The sequence below is a fragment of the Marmota marmota genome, unplaced genomic scaffold, assembly GCF_001458135.2.
Source record: "Marmota marmota marmota unplaced genomic scaffold, marMar, whole genome shotgun sequence".
NCBI lineage: Eukaryota > Metazoa > Chordata > Mammalia > Rodentia > Sciuridae > Marmota > Marmota marmota.
The window spans coordinates 6,351,237-6,367,008 of NW_025999895.1; the positions used below are offsets into that span (position 1 = coordinate 6,351,237).

Genomic DNA, 15,772 nt, shown 5'->3' on the forward strand with positions numbered 1-15,772 from the left:
TCTTTGCTAGCATTTGGTTTTCTTAATTTTTTTTTTTTTGGCACCAGGGATTGAACGCAGGGGTACTTAACCACTGAGCAACATCTCCAGCCCTTTTCATTTTTTATTTTGTGACAGGGTCTCCTAAGTTGCTCAGGGCCTCATTGAGTTAGTTAAGTTGATGAGGTTGGCTTTGGACTCACAATTCTTCTGCCTTAGCCTCCCAAGTTGTTGGGATTACAGGCGTGGGCCATCATGCCCAGCTAGCTTTTTAATTTTTAAAAATATTTTTGGCTATTCTAATGGGTGTGTGGTGATCGTCCAACAAGGGTTTGATTTAATTTCCCTTATAACTCATGGCATTGAACACCTTGTAGCAGGCTGGTTTTTCACCTGTGCCTCCGCTTTGGTGAAATGTCTGTTCATGTCTGTTATGTAATTGGGGTGTTTTTTTTTTTAACTGTTGAGTTTTGAATTTTGCGCGCTCTTCCTGTTGTGACTTCTTTTCATCCTCCTCACAGGCCCTGTCACGGTATTTAATTGTGATGAGGTACAATGTGATCATTTTTCCCTTTAATGATCGTCTTTGCTTTCTTCTAACCTCCTCATGTGCCCTGTATTGATTCCTATTTGTTTTTTTTTTAAAGTTTCATAGTTTTTATGGTTTGCATTTTAATTCATGAACCGTGGTGCATTTTGGATCTCTTGCCCCTGACGGTGTGCAGTTGAAGATCTGTTTTGTTTGGGGCTTGTGAGCTCTGTGGACCTCCATGGCTGCAGCAGAACTTGTGGAACAGAGTTTCCTTCGTTCATTGAATTGTCTCTGCTCCTTTGTCAAAAGTGGGTGGAAGACATATGATGTGAACTGGAGCCCAGGGAGAGCGGAGTCCTCAGAGGACGCCATCAGAACCAAGGACAGAGCCTCTCCCACCCTCACGGTGACACCTGCTCAGGCTGGAAACGCCACTACAAGATACAGTGACCAGGGCTGGGCTGGGGCTCAGTGGCAGAGCGCTTACCTGGCACGGGTGAGGCACTGGGTTCCATCCTCAGCACCACATAAAAATAAATAAGTAAAATAAAGATATTGTGTCTGTGCACAGCTAACAACAACAACAACAAAAAAAAAAAATACAGGGACCAAAGACCACAGACGTGTCTTCATGTCTGGAAGCCACACAAGTCATGGGAGCTGCTCTGTGGCCTCCAAGCAAGGGAGGGAGATTTCAGAGCCAGGTATTTATGCCTGGGGCCATATGGTGTCCCCAGCAGGCATGGGGACTGACCTTCCAAGGTGCACAGATGGGCCTGGATGGACAAAGTGGGGGCCAGCCTCTGCCTGGCACTCAGGGGCCGAGCCTGCTCTGCTACCTGCCTGGTGACTGGGGACCAGGTGGTCACACCATCAGGTCTCTGTAATCTTACATGTGATGCAAAGGGGCTAGGTTAAGAGTCTTCCGTGTGGCAGCTGAAAACTGTGGCTGGAATTTCCTTGACCCCCCTTCCATTAAGAGTTGGGGTTTACATGCCCTCCCCCTGGGTCTGGGTGGGCTGGGACACATCCAACCAGCAGACGACAGACCTGTTCCTCAGCATGCTCTCTTTTGGTCCCTGGGATTGAACCCAGGGTTGCTTAACCACTGCACCACGTTCAAAGCCCTTTTTGTATTTCGAACCAGGGTCTCACTAAGTTGCACAGGGCCTCACTAAGTTGCTGAGGCTGACCTTGAACTTGTGATCCTCCTGCCTCAGCCTCCCAGGTGCTGGGAATGCAGGCGTGCACCACTGCACCGGGCACAGATGTGTTTCTCCATTTTTTTCTATCAACATTCTCCTAAGGAGGCTGTGTAGGTGTGTTCCCCCTCAAACTTCTGCCTCATATTTTTTTATATTTATTTTTTAGTTTTAGGTGGACACAATATCTTTATTTTACATTTATGTGGTGCTGAGGATCGAACCCAGTGCCTCATGCATGCTGGGCGAGCGCTCTACCTCTGAGCCACAAGCCCAGCCCCTCCCATAACATTTTAGTACCAAGGAGACACTTGGTATCCTGGGGTGGGGAGCGGTTCCCCTGGAGAAGCCCAGGGACAACTGTATGTACATATGTTTTGTGTCTGAAAGGAGCACATATTTTCTCCTGCGGGGAGTGCAGGTATAGAATGTGGCCACGGGACTCTACCTGGCTCCCGAGGCTCCACCAGAGACCTGTTCTTTCCTGGGTCTCCTGCCCCGTTTGCTCTGTGGATCACGCTCGGGAGATGTCCCCTCTTGGAACCAGCTGCCCTGGCGAGCCTTGGTGCAGGGTCTCCAGGCAGCCTTCCCAGCCGCGCTCAGTCCTGGGCCACACCAGCCGGGGCCCCAGCCTGGAGCCTGCAGAGGCCCCAGGGGATAACAGCACCGTCCATTTGCCACCCCCAGCCCCCCACGGCTTCCCAACAGAGGCCCAGACCTTTGGATGAAGGAGCAGGCCCTCCCTGCCGCTCACAGGTCCCCCATCTGGCCAGTCTGTGGTGTAACCATGTGGATGCTGCTGTGCCACAAAGTGACACATGGACACAGGACAGCTGGGACACTCCAGCTCGACCAGCTATGGGGCAACCATGTTTAAGACAGCAGCAGTGCGCAGGGCCGTGGGCAGCCGTGGCTGACCCCAGCGTGGGATGGGAGGCGCGGCTTCGCAGCTGCATCGGCCTGGGCTGTTCTGTTTCAGAGAGCACAGGCTCCTGAAGGGAGATCTGCCTTCGCTGGGAGTGAACTGTGAGGTCACCAGGAAGTAAGATGAGGCAGGAGGTGTTCCTGGCCCCAGACCATCCCTTGCTTTGGCAGCTCTGACATCTCACCCTCTGCTGCTCCTCATGCTCCCATGACAAATCCCCAGCCTCAAAGAGACTTGATCGTCAAAAGTGACCTGTTGACTCCAGAGGCTGGGGCAGGAGGATGGCAAGTTCGAGGCCAGCCTCAGTAACTTAGTGAGATTCTGTCTCAAAATAAAAACATAAAAATAAAAAGGGCTGGGGGGTGCGGCTGAGTGGTAGAGTGCTTACCTAGCATATGTGAGGCTCTGGGTTTGCTCCCCAGCACCCCAACAAACAACAGCAACGCCCACCCCCAAAACAAAAGGTGGCCTGTGCATAGCTGGTAAGATCAGGCAGAGGAAAGGAACTCAGCAAATGGCACGTTTACATTCTTGTTGAAGAATATCTACCACAAGAGGAGAAGCCCTAGGGAGCAGGAGAGTCAAACAGTTCTGCGCGGTCTCAGAAAAACCACAGATGTGCAGCTGAAGTTCTCTGAAGAAGCCACTTCTCTATAAAAGTCCTGAAGACTGTTTGACCTTGACCAAGTAGAATGTCATGATTGTGGAGAAATGAAATGTTGTAGGCCAAGAGCCAGAATGACCTTGGGCTACCGTAGTTCCTTGAACAGCCCTTTACTTTCCTCTTCTGTATCTGGCCTGACATCCCTTAGGACCATGAGGTCCAACCCTCAGAATTTGCCAGGACACTTATCAGACCTCTAGCCTCCACCAGCCCTAAAGCTAAGGAGGCTCTAACATCAGAAGCAGGTAAAAGATTTCCCTGCTCTGATGTAGCCTGCCTGCCTAATGCCCCACCCACATATTTGGCAAGTGTACTCGATTTATCGCCTTCTTTGTTCGATGGCTAACCTCTTTGTTCATGTAACCGCTTCCGTGGTGGGACTTCACATCCAGGGCAACTTGCAATCATGTCCCCAGACCATGGTCATTTGCTGGGAGCCATTAGCCAAGTAGGTATGACAATTTCCTTGCCAGCGTACCCCATGTTGCTGACATTTTGCAGTGACATTGAATATAGGTGACCTTGCTCAAGGACCAGGGCGGATTAGGGTGTTCCCGGTTTAAGATAATCGGGTTTAGGGCGTTCCCAGTTTAGGTTCCAGGTTTAAGGTTTAAGATTATTCCTGCTGGGAATAGGGCGTATCCTGCTGCCTGAGTTCCCCTTGAGTTCTCACGGGATTCAGACAGTATATTTTGGGAGAGAGAAGCCCAGTGGAGGTGGATTTGGGCAGAGAACGTGGATTTCCCCAGAACGTGTTTGTAGACGGCTGGTGTGAGTTCGGGAATAAAGAGTTGCTGTTTGAATCTACAAGCTGTGTGGTGGCTCGTGATTGTGTGCCCAGCCAGACTGCGGCAGTCATTCATACTTGGCACAGAATAAACTCTTATTCTTTCATAGCAGAGTCATGATTTTACAGTAACACGGATAACCTGACCTCTCCAAAAACTGAGCTCATAAAAGAGATTGAATAGTTTTTAAAAATGGTTCAAAATAAAATATGGAGAAAAAAAATATATTTTTTTAAATGAGCAGACAGAGCCCACGAAGAATGAAAGTAGCAGCCTTCAGCCTTCTCATCCCTTTCTCCCTGAGCCACAATGGTGGCCCCATGACCTTGTGGTCCCTAGACAAAGCAATCCCCTCCAAGGGCCTTAGTAATGCTGCCCAACACCTACGCCTTCAGCGGCATCCCCACTGGCTTAGCGGGGACAGCCCTCCCTGACTTTGGCCCACCTGAGGTTTGGTTGCTCTCCTTTCCCACAATCCCCAGCCTCTCCCAGGTGTTCTAGCTGAGCTTGGGGGTCTGCTCTGCTCCCTGCTTTCTGCCTCTGCTCTCTTCTACCTGTGCCTCCTTTTGTAAGTCCCACCGTCAAACTCAGGTCTAATATTTCCTCTTGGAAGCAGGGGAAGATAGCCTGCCCCCTTCAACTTGATTGTTTACCGACTTAGTTCTCCTGGGAGGGTGTCTTTCCCCACTCTGACCCCTAGGTGGCAGCAGCTGTGAGCTCTGCCATCTCCCACGTCCATACACTTGACATTTCTTTGGTCTAGTAGACTATTCAGCCATTCATTATTCATGTCCCCTGCATAATTCCTGTCTCTCTGTAAGAACCTGACCCCTCCCCACACGCCATGCTGGGACATCTCCATCCCTAGGGGCCACCCTGGTTTTCTCCTTGAATTGGCCTTGATCCCAGTGCTTGGGAGCCCTGACGAGACACGTGGGTTTCAGAGAGCAGGTGAGCCACCTTGCGCGTCCTAAAAACATCCACGAAGCCACTGTGCTCTTCTCACCCTGCGGCCCACTCTGGCTCTCCTGCCACGCTTCGTCTGGTGCTTCTGCAGTCTTGCTGAGCTCCGGGTTCTGCACTCAGTGCATCAGGACAACCTTTCTCCAGGCAGCAGACAGCAGAACAATGACTCCCCAGGACTTCCCGAGCCCAGAACCTGGGAACACATGATGTCGCACGGCAAGGAGTTGTTAAGGCAGCAGATGGATTTTTAAGACGGTTATCAGTGGACCCAGGGGAGGTTAGCCTGGGCAATCCGGATGGGCCCCGTGTAATCACAGGGTCCTGAGGAGTGACAGGAGGAGGGAGGAGGGTTGGCGTCAGGGTGATGAAATGGGACAAAGCACCAACGGCCTTTGACGGCTTTGCAGACAGAAGGATGTGGGTGTCCTTTTGAAGCTGAGAGGCAGGGGAACAGATTCTCCCCTGGAGCTCCAGAGGCAACCAGCCTGCTGACACCTGGGCTTTTAGCCAGTGAGACCCACGCCAGACTCCTCATCTCCAGAACCGCAAGACAATAAAACCGTAAGCTTTAAGCCACCAACTTTGCAGGGACTCGTTACAGCAGCCACAGGACACTCATGCAGAGGGCCCACTTGGGCTTAACCACGCCCCTGCCTCTTGGGGACAGAGGCCTGTGAGCAGGAGGAACGAGCTTGTTGAGGTTCTACGTAGGGAGTGTCCTGAGGTCCTCGGAGCTGTAGGCAGGGGAGGCCCACAGTGGACTTCCTGCTTCTGCTCCGCCCGGGGCCACACACGGGTCCCCGGCAGAGAGCGCTGCAGGAGCAGCCAAGGGGTAGCAGAAGACAAGCCTGTGCGGCCCAGCTCTGCTTCACCACGGAGGGCTTTGCTGAGGTGGGTTTGCTGTCTGGGTGGCTGCAGGCCCGGAGTCACCTATCAAGGTGTCACAGGCTTGGGTGGGTTTGCTGGACCTGCTGCTAGACACACAGCGCAGTGTATGTGTGCGCGGTGACCCAGGTGACTCCCCTGCCCAGGAATGGTGAAGCTCTTGGTCTTAGCAGTACAGGTCACCCCGCCTGTCTCCTCTTGCATCTTTTTGGTTTATCATACAAGACACAAAATTCCTTCAATGACAAAGACAAAACCCACACAGATGGGAAATATAAAAGGGACAGGGGGTAGAGAGAGCATGTGACAGAGAGAGAGGAGAGGGACCCTCTGAAGGAAGTGCAGAGACACGGGGCGGGTCACTCTGAAGGTCATAGGACAAGCAGAGTCAGAGCAGTGTGGTGGCCTATGGCCAACAGCCAGGGTGACAGGTGCAGAGATGGGAGGAAGCTCCGGGCAAATGAGGCCAAAGAGAAAAAAGTGGCTTCTCTTTCCTGACACACCCCAGCAGGCCTGAGCTGCAGAGTGGACCCGAGGAAGCCATCCCGAGGCGGGGTCGGGCCTGGGGAGGACGACAGCCCAGTGCAGGAGGGGTGCTTTGAGTGCCCTATGGCAGGGCCGCCCGGAAGGAGTGTGGGGCAGCTGCTGTTTCCCCAGCGAGACCAGCCTGAGCCCTGCCCACTGTCTTCTTCCTCAAGGGCAGACTCAGCCCAATTCAGCCACTGGAGCTCTCTCTGCCTCCCCAGTGCTTGTAGGGCAAGGCTCACAGAGAACTGAGGCTATTCCAGGAAAAGTGCAGAGGTGACAGAGCCTGCCGCCCTGCGGCTCCTCAGTTGTCCCCTCGCCCTCCTCCGCCTCACCCCGGGTGCACTTCCTGTATGCAGACCTGACCAGACGGTTGATCCGCTTTCTTTCCCACACATGGGGAAGTTGTGCCTTGTGCCACCCAGTGTGGCCGGGTCTTCTCAAAGGACGACGCCCCTTTTCTCCTAACACAAAAAGCCGGGAAGTTGGTGCCGACAAAGTCGAAGTCCAAGAGAAGCCCAAGGGAGGCGGAGGCGGGTTGGGGTCGCTCACTCCAGAGCTGGCTTCAGTCCTCCAGGTCCGAGGGTGCCTGTCATCACCGACAGGAGCCGAGGCAGGACCATGTGGCTGTTCCCTGCTCTGCTCTTCCTCCTCCTTCCAGGTGAGTGGAGCTGGAGGTGGACCTGGAAAGTCAGAGGCTGGGCAGGAGACAGAGGGTCTGTCCTGGGGAAACGGCAGGGCCATCTTTAGCTCTCCAGATGCTAATTCAGTCAATAAAAAGCGAGTTTTTGTAATCTGGTGGGTTCTGGGGGAGGTGTTGTGGAAACCAACAAGAAACAAGACAAAATTAAAATGCCTCTTTCCAGAAGCGTGCTTCTCAACCCTGGTGGTTCTGCACAGCCGGAGGAATGAGTGGGTGGACTAAGGAACCCGTGCACTCTGTCAAAGGACATTTTTATTTTTAGTAGACATGATAATTGTGCATGTTTAGGGAATACCGTGTGACATTTCAACCCAGGTGTGCAGCGGGTAAGGTCAGAGTGGAGCGATGGGCACATCCCTCACCTTGGACATCCCACAGTATTCAATATTGAGCTGATTGTTGCCAACCACAGTTGTCCTGTGGTGCCAGACGACTCGAGAAGAATTCCTTCCACCCGGCTGCACCCTGTCATGTCCACAGCCCAGTCATGCCAGGGCAGCGGGGTAGGTTGCAGGGAAGTCAAAGAAAATGCCCAGAGACAGCATGTGAGACCTGAGATTTGTTGGGCAAGGCTTCCTGTGGCCGTTCTAGGAAAAGTTCAGAGGTGACAGACAGACAGACAGACAGATAGCACCCCTGTCCCCCACACTGCTTCACCCAGCAGGGCCTCCTCTCCATACTGGTGGTGTCTATGGAGGCCCCCAGGTCTGCCCTGTGGGCACTGAGGGGTTTTTGGTGAGGCTGCGGAAGCAGGGACAGCATCGTCACCAGCTGGCTCTGTGAGCTTGTCTGAGCAGAGTCCCAAGGAGCGAGCGCCCTGGTGCACGCGAGAAGCGTCTTTCCACAGATAACCTGGCTCGCCCTGGTTCCCAGTGTGCATGAGGGAAGGCCAGCGTCCTTCAAGATGGTGTCTGGACATCCTGGCCCAGGCCTGCTCTCAGTGTCCCCTTAACTTGGGTTTTGGAGATGGAGAGGGGTGCTCAGGGACATGGTGTTTGACTGGCCCCCTTTGCTTTAAGAGTGTCGCCACCCTCCCCACTCACTGCTCCCTCTCGACCCTCCCGTCCACATGCTGACCACTGTTCTGTTTCCTACTTCTTTGAGATCGACCTTTTAGTTCCGTGTGTGAGTGAAAACGTGCAGCATGTGTCTGCGGTCTGACTCAGGTCACTTAACATTCTGTCCTCCAGGTCCAGCCACGTGCCTTGAACGACGATTTCATTCGTTTATGGCTGAGTGGTATTTCCCCGTGTATAGGTCCCATGTTTTATTTGTCCACTCATCCACCAGTGGACCCCCAGGATGATTCCATTTCAGGGCTCTTGTGAATTGTGCTGCAGCGGGGGTGCAAGGGTCTCTTCAACACGCGGACTCCACTTATTGTGGCTGTGTACCCAGGGCGGGATGGCTGGGTCCCATAGTAGTGTATCTGTCGTTGCTTGAGGAAGCTCCACGCTGCTCCCCACCACAACGTATGAGAGAGTTCCCCTTTCCCCACACCCTCACCAGCACGGGTGACTTCTTGTCTTTTTGGTAATAGCCATTCTAGTTGGGATGAAATGATAGACCTTTGTGGCTGGGGTCTGTATTTGCCTGATGATTAGTGATTGAACCTTTCTTCCTGTGGCCATTTGTGTGTCCTCTTGGAGAAATGTCTATTCAGGTCCTTTGCTCATTTTTCAGTTCCGTTCTCCTCCTCGTTGTTATCATCTTGCTGTTGGGTTCCCCGTGTGTCCTGGAAGTTAACCTCCTGCTGTAGAGTGGTTTGCGAGTGTCCCTCCCGTTCTGCCTCTTCACCCTGCTGACTGCGTCCTTCCCGTACGGAAGCTCACTTGGTGGGATTCCGTTTCTCAGTTTTCGCTTTTGTGGCTGGTGCTACAGGGGTCATAGCCAAGAATCTTCCTGAAGCCCATGTCCTGGAGCATTTCCCTGTATTTTCTTCTAGTAGTTTCAGCTTTTGCATTTAAGCCTGTGATCCGTTTTGAGCTGATTTTTTAACGTGTTGAGAGATAAGGGTTAAATTTCTTTTTCCTGCATGTGGATATCCAGTTTCCCCAGCACCATTTATTGAAGAGACTTTTCCTTCTCCAATGTAAGTTCTTGCTGCCTTTATCAAAATCCAGGTGGCTATAATTATGTGGATTTATTTCTATGGCTTTTGTCTCCTTTGCTGGTCTGTGTGTCTCTTCCTTTATTAGCACCGTACTACTCTTGATTCCTATTGCTTTGTTCTAGGTTTGCAGTCAAGTACTGTAATGCTCCATCTTTGTTCTTTTTGCTCAGGATTCCTCTGGCTATTTGGGGTCTCCTGTGGTTCCATAGGAATTTTAGGAGAACTTTTTCTATTTCTGTGATGGGTGCTGTGGGTGTTTTGATAGGAATTGCACTGAATCTATGGATCTCTTTGGGTAGTATGGACATTTTAACAATGATTCTTCCAATCCACAAACATGAGATCTCTTTCCCTTTTGGGTGTCCTCTTCAATTTTCTTTTGTTGGGATTTTTCAATTTGCATTGTAAAAATCATTCACTTCCTTGATAAACTCTCTTCCTAGGAATTTGATTTTTTAAGCCTTGTGAATGGGATTACTTTCTTTATTTCTTTCACAGCCATTTGACTATTGGCAATTTTTTTAAGTTACTGATTTTTGCAAATTGATTTTGTATCCTACAACCTTAGTAAGTTTATCAGTTCTTTATATCTGTATAGAATCATGTCACCTGCAAACAGGGATAACCTGGCCTCCTCCTTGTCTCTTTGGATGCCCCCCCTTTTTTCTTTCTCCTGTCTTTTTGCTCTGGCAAGAACTTCTAGTGCCATATTGAATGAGACTGATGGAAGGTGACCTCCTTCCCTGTTCCTGATGTTCAAGGAGGGAACTTCAGCCCTCCCCTGTTCAGTGTGGTCTAGGTTTTGTCATATACGGACCTTATTATGTTGATGCGCATCCCTTCTACACCTGATTTTTGAGGGCTTTAATCATGAAGGGATGCTGAATTTTATATGGATGCTTTCTCTGTTCCTGTTGAGATGGTCACCTGGTATCTACCCTTCCTTCTGATGGTCTCTTCTGTTTATCAATCTCTGTGTGTAGAGTCATCCTGGTGTTCCTGGGGTGAATCCTACTTGATCATGTAATGGGGGCAAAAGAAAAGCCCAGGACCAGATGAATTCGCCATTGCCTTTCCTTAAGTTTTAAAGGAGAACGGTTGGCAGTTCTTCTCAAATTATCCCAAAGTATCAAAAGGGAGGAAACCCTTCCAAACTCACTCTGAGGCCAACACGACCTTGACCCCCAAACCAGACAAGAACACAAAGAAGAAAACTGCACGCTCATGTCCCCGATGAACAGCTACAACAATCTCATCAAAATACCAGCAAACCCAATCCAACAACACTTAAAAAAGATTATACACCTCGTTAAGTGGGATTTATGTCAGGGATGCAAGGATGTTTCTTCTTTGTGAGCACTTGGGAAGCGGGAGGGGAGAAGGTGAGGGAGACAGAGTGCTCTAGTGTCCCTTATAAGAGTACTTATCCCCTAGGAGTGTTCCACCCTGAGGACCTCGTCAAGCCCTGATCATCTCCTAAGGCCCATCTCTATCACCACGTGGAGAGCTAGGGCTTCAACATGTGAATTTTAGGGTAACAGATTCAGTCCATAGCATGCATAAATATGGACGCTGAGTTCATGAGGGCAACACATCCCCAACCTTGGAGTAGTGCCATATGTTCAATGAGGAGGGCCTATTGCTAATATTTAGAAGCTATTGCAATACACTCATTTTGATTGATTTATTTTTGTGTGTGTGTGCTTTGTTTTTATGGATTACATATGCTGCAGGATTTTCTACTTTATTGTTATGTCTTACTCCCTTCTTTTTCCTACATCAGAACTGGACAGTTTTGAGATTTAGTTGGACAATGTTACTGCCTTTATTCTCTAATTACTAGTTTCTCATATGTACAACCTCTTCCTCTAATTGCCTTGGGATGACTAATGCTGTCTCCTTGAAGTTAATGACTCTACTAATTTCTTTTCTCCTTAAAATGAATTCAGGAGAGTTTAAGGTGTAGAATTTACTTTTCTCCACTTTTGAAACTTGAGATTTGAGGCTGGGGATGTAAATCAGCAGCGGCAGAGAGCTTGCCTAGCAGGTGCAGGACCTTGGACTCTCTCCCCAGTGCTTCAGAACCATTGAGTTACAATCCACACACCACAACATTCACTCTTCTAATGTGTAAAACTCAGTGGCTTTTAGTATATTTGCAAAGTTGCATGGTCATCACTCTGTCCACTCCTGGAACATTTGCATCACCTCAGGAGGAAGTTGTTAGCCCCTAGCAGTTGCTCCCCTCCCCACACCCCCTGCCTTCGAGGCCACCCATCTGCTGTCCGATCTCTGTGGATTTGTCTGATGAGGAAGTTTCCTATAAATGGAACCATTCTAGTGTCTGACTTCTGGCACTTTGTGTAATGTTTTCAAAGCTCATCAGTATGATAGCATGTATTAGAACGTCACTCTTTTTGCTGACTAATAGTCCATTGTAGATATACCACATTTTGCACATTTAGTCTACCCACTTATCAGTTGATGGATCTTTGGGTTGTTCTCACTCTTTGGTAGTTGTTAATAATACTGCTGTGAACTGTCATGTAGGTGTTTTGTGTTGGGAGATGTTTTGGTTCTCTTGGGGAAGGACTTACCTAGGAGTATATTTGCTAGGTCAGATGTTAACTCTATGTTTGACTCTTTGAGGAATCACTGAAGTTTTTTTCCAAGAACTTACTTTTGAAGTAACTACAACTGTGATCATGTAATTCAAGTTTTAATATGTAATGTTCTCATTTTTGTTAAAATAGAGTGCATCTTTATAATTTTTCATATTGTCTATAATCAGATTAAGTTCTGTAAGGAAATTTTCCCTCTAATATCAAATTTTGTTTTCTGGAAACAATTTTCAGTTATATTTTTACTTATGGTAAGTAAATTTTAGATATATTTTGAAAAAAAATATTTACCTTAATGTTGTCTTTCTTTTTTGATGCAGAGTGTTCTTTTTTTTTTTTTTTTCATAATTAACACATGGAACCTCAAAACCTGATCTTTCCTTAAAAGGATTTGGGAGACACAGAGACAAGATGCAGAGGAGGAAAGATGGCAGAATGGCTGTTTGGGAACAAAATGTCTCCCCAAAGCAGATGATCAATTGTGAGTATTTGCCGCAGTCCAGCTGCAGCAAAATAACCGGGGGGTGACGAACAACTTGTGTACATTGATACAGCAGGAGTGGAAGCCGTTTATTGTAGGACAGGAGCAGTATTTATACATTCCACACAGCTTATCTTAATTAACATAAACTAGATACAGCAGTCAACCAATAAGGAATCTCCACACTTAATGGCTCGATGGCGTTACTTCACAAACCACTCCCTCTGGCAAAATGCCAGGCGCCATCCAGACTTGTTTACAGACTCTAACATTTGCCAGGCGCCATCCTGACTTGTTTACAGACCCTAACAAGTATTAACTTTGTATTGCATGTTGAGTGCATTAACTGTGAATTAAACAATATTGAGTCAAAGTTCACAGGACACAGAAGCAGAGAGGAAAGACTTGAAAAGGGTGAGAATCCCAATGGTCTGAAAAGGGGCTTCTGTGAGTATCAAGAGAGTAAAGATCACCTCATGTATGAGAAAGCTACTTGAGGTTGGGTGAAGAACCACCCAAAATGATTAGAGGGAATGGTGGCCAGCGTCCTCAGGGCCAGATACTGTGACCGTTCTCATGAGCCAGATTGGCAAGACATATCTGTGGGGTATTGGACTGAGTATTTATCAATGTCTTGCCTCTGTAGTGATGAATAATTAGCTCTAGACTAAAAGCTGCTTTGATATGTATGGCCTTATAGATCTTTAGAGCAAGTCTTGAAAAATTCAGACTCTTCCAAGTAATTTAAATTAAAAAATACCCGAGAATAACAGGGTGAAAATCACAACATGTGCAAGACAGTCAAAGGTTGTAAGATATGATGATGATGATGTGAAAAAGCATGAAAACACCCACTGATTCTGAGAATAGTCACAACTGAAAACAACCTAGAACTGACACAGATGTTGAAATTAGAAAAAAAGGAAATTAAATCAGTATGATAACTATACTTCATATGTCCAGGAGACAAGGAAAATATAAAAAGTCCCATTTCAAACTTTTAAAGCTGAAAACTAGTGTCTGAGATGGAAAAACACACCAGAAGAGATTAGTGGTATATTTAAAATTACAGAATAAGATATTAGTGAATTTGAAGAGATATAAGCAGGAATCGTCTGAAGTGAAATGTATGTAGGGGAAATAAATTTATAAGAACAATAGAGCATTAGTGATATGTGAGACTTCACTCATTCTCATAGACATAAAATTGTCATCTTTGAAAGGAGAAACGTCAGAGAAATTATCTGGAGAAATAAAAGCCAGAATTTTTACCAATTTGATAAAAACTAATATCCCATTGTTCCAATGAGCTTAATGAACTTTATATACAAGAATCCCGAAGAAAACTAGGGCAACATACATTATAATCAAATTTCACAAAACTAGTGACCAAGAGAAAAATCTCAAGAGCATCCGGAGACATGACCCATCGCATACAGTGGGACAAAGATAAGGAGGGCCGCAGATTTCTTGCTAGGAATGAAGAAAATGAGAAGACAATAAAACAAAATCTTAAGAACAAAAAGAACAAAATATATATAAATCTTGGTTTCTCTACCCAGTAAAAAAGCTTTCAAAAACCAAAGTAAAATAAAATATAAAAGGTGAAAAATCCATCAACAACAGATCTACCCTACAAGAACTGTTAAAAAGGCCATTCAGGCCAAAGGAAAATAACACCAGAGGGAAATGTAGATCTTTATAAATGAATAAAGAACACTAGAAATGACATTTACTCAAGCAAATATGGAATACTATTTAATATTTTAAAAATTTCTTTAAAAGATAATTATCTTTTAATTGCTACAGTGTATTGTGTAATTTACGACATATAAATGAGTAAAAGCCATGACATTGATAGCATAAAACCTGAGAGGGAGAAAATGGAATTATACTATCGTGAACTTATTATACAAGAAGTGCTATGCATTGGAGGTTGATTATTATTTTAAAATGTACATGATAAGTCCTTCAGCAGCCAGTAAAATGTCAAAACAAAGACTTATAGCTGATATACCAACAAAGATATAAGAGAGTCATGAAAAATACTCAATAAATTCCAGAAAGCAGAAAAATAAAAAAGGAACAAAGAACAAATGAGATAAATAAAAATAAATAGTAATAAGACAGAAACCTAACCAGATCCATCATTACATTAAATATAAGTGTCTAATCTTGCCAGAGATTGGAAGATTGAACTTAAATCTAAAGTCAATCTCTACTGTCATCAAGAAGTGTACTTTAAGTACAAATATTTGACTAGACTAAAAGTAAAAGAATGGAAAAAGATGTAAAAAAAATAGTTTTTTTTAAAGAGAGAGAGGGAGAGAAAGAGAGAGAGAGAGAATTTTAATATTTATTTATTTTTTAGTTTTTGGCGGACACAACATCTTTGTTTGTATGTGGTGCTGAGGATCGAACCCGGGCTGCATGCATGCCAGGCAAGCATGCTACCGCTTGAGCCACATCCCCAACCCCCCCAAAAATAGTTTTTTATTTTTTATTTTATTTTTATTTTTTTAATTTTTTATTGTTGGTTGTTCAAAACATTACAAAAAATAGTTTTTTAAAGCTAGAATGTATATACTAATTCCAAAGTGGATTTCAGAGAAAAGACTTTTGATGGTGATGAAAAGATTATTTCATAAAGATATAGAGGTAGATGCATCAAGAAAACATAGCAACCTTATTTTATTTATGTAATAAAAGAGTTTATAGCAGAGCTTCAAAATGTATTAAACAAAACCTGATAGAACTACAAGGGAAAAGGGACAAATAGCCCTTTTTATACCCCTTTCTCAGTTGTTGATGGAACAAATAGAAAATTAGTAAGGATGTAGTGGACTTGAACAGCGCTGCCAGTCAACTTACCCTTAATGTTATTTAACAGTCTGTCCAACAACAGCAGAATACATGTGCTTTTCAGATGAACGTGTTCCAAGATATCTAAATTCTGGACTATAAACCTGTCTCAATAAATTTAAAGGAATTTCAGTCATTCTCAATAAAGTTAAAAGGATTTAAGTCATTCTCTGGTCATGATGAAATTAAATTGGAAATTAATAAAAGACAGTTCCTTGGAAAGTTCCTAAATATTTCAAAAACCAAATAGCTTACTTCTAAAACCACAAATAAACAAAAGGAAACTGTGAGTTTTTTTTAATTGAATAAAAATGAAAACATAATGTCTTAGAAAACACAATGTCTCCTTGTGGGAGACATGGCCAGAATATTGTGTCTCCCTAACATTTATTTCAGTATTGGGACTTGAACCAGGGGTACTTTCTCACTGAGCCAGGGGTACTTTCTCACATCCCCAATGGATGATGGACCCTTATCATAAGAGGGTATACAGTGGAGCCTTTGAGGGGTGATTAAGCCATGGAGG

The 15,772-nt window shown here is 46.1% G+C and overlaps 1 protein-coding gene across 1 annotated transcript in view; it reads left to right on the forward strand.

Moving 5' to 3' along the window:
* The window catches only part of Cd300lf (CD300 molecule like family member f), a 108,302-nt gene that overhangs the window by 81,531 nt on the left and 10,999 nt on the right, over positions 1-15,772 (forward strand). The gene's annotated exons all lie outside the window — the stretch shown is intronic.